Source organism: Centrocercus urophasianus, unplaced genomic scaffold (genome assembly GCF_019232065.1).
Source record: "Centrocercus urophasianus isolate 14NV4802_14NV808 unplaced genomic scaffold, USGS_Curo_1.0 seq_50, whole genome shotgun sequence".
NCBI classification, from domain to species: Eukaryota; Metazoa; Chordata; class Aves; order Galliformes; family Phasianidae; genus Centrocercus; species Centrocercus urophasianus.
This window is the reverse complement of record NW_024885089.1, coordinates 1042770-1044073: the sequence shown is the minus strand read 5'-3', so window position 1 is coordinate 1044073 and position 1304 is coordinate 1042770. Positions and strand designations below refer to the sequence as shown.

Below are 1304 nucleotides of genomic sequence, written 5' to 3'. Positions count from 1 at the left end.
CCCCCAGCAGCCCCGCACTCTGCACCGCGGCAGCGTTGGCTGCACGCAGACCCCCGGCACCCTTCCCTGCGTTGCAGCCCATCGCATCTGCAGTCACGGCGTCCCCATTTCGCTCCCGTCCCGTCTTTGGTGTCCCGGTGCCATCCGAGACACGGGACGCTGAATGTCACGAGGGCCCCACGCGGCGCCCGCAGCGGTGACAGCGTTACTTCCTCCTACCTGAAGCCGAGCTCTCGCCCTACCAACACCTCTCTGGCAGCTGACACATCGCAGAGACGGTGCAGGAAGAGCCCAGCAACTCCTGCTAGGCGCAAGCATGTGCCTTAATGAAGTAATTAACCGGCTGGAGTACGAGGACACGCAGACACGAAGCAAAGAAAATACACTTCATCACCATACCGAAAAACTCAGTCGGAAGAACGCACTTCCAACAGCCGCGGAGCGCAAATCCTCGCTGCGCTTTTGCTCCCAGCTCCGCCCAGCGCAGCCCCGCATCCGAGCGTCCCAAACCCCGCTCTGCCTCCAGCCCACCCCGCACCACCCCTCGCTGCGAGCACTGACGTGCACCACCACCGCAAAGCCCTGCACGGCTCTCCTGTCCGATGCTCCCAACCGCTGCGAGGAGATTTCAGCCCCCTCCCCACTCAAGGACCGACGGGGCGAACAGCGGAGGCGGCTCCACTGCGCGCAGAGCCGAGAGCGCAGCACCGAGGGCTCGGGGAAAGCGAAAGGACTGGGACGCCCCCCGCTCCTCCTCCTCCATCCGCGCGTAGGGTGAAGCTCCGCGGACGAAGCGTGACCCCTCAGCCCCGCACTCACCCCGCACCGCCGCTGTGCTGTCGGCCCCGCGCATGGCCGGGGTTGGGGCTGCGCGCACGCCGAACGGAGCCGCAGAGGAGGGCTGGGCGCGGAGGGGGTGTGCCCGCGGCTCAGCCGTCGCTTTTTTTCCGGGTTAATTACGTCTCCCATTAGTAAAGCCGGCCCCGGATGTGAGTGCGGGGCCGCGGGTGTCCGGGGATGCGAGTGGGTGCGCCGGGAGGTGGCCGCTCCTCCAGACCTGCGGCGATCTCGGGGGTCGGATCCGGGGCTCCGCGTGGGAACGCGGCTCCGAGCGCCCGAAACTCAGCAGCCTCCGTCCCCCCCCCCTTTCTCCGGGCTCTCCCGGAGCTGCCCCGGCCGCTGCACAAAGGAGCGAATGGGTTCGGTGAGAGAGAAGACGGCAGGTGCGCGGCGGGGTCCTGTCCCACAGTCAGCCCCAAATCACCCGGCGCACCGTCACTGCTTTACCGAACCTTTCTTACGGT

At 67.1% G+C, this 1304-nt stretch overlaps 1 protein-coding gene across 1 annotated transcript in view; it reads right to left on the bottom strand.

Moving 5' to 3' along the window:
• PLEKHA2 (pleckstrin homology domain containing A2) overlaps nt 1–890 on the bottom strand; it is a 10730-nt gene extending 9840 nt beyond the window's left edge. Inside the window, exon 1 of the mRNA XM_042835175.1 lies at nt 820–890. The gene's annotated coding sequence lies outside the window, so the exon portion shown is untranslated. The remainder of the gene's footprint in view (nt 1–819) is intronic.
• Between the last annotated feature and the right edge of the window lie 414 nt (nt 891–1304).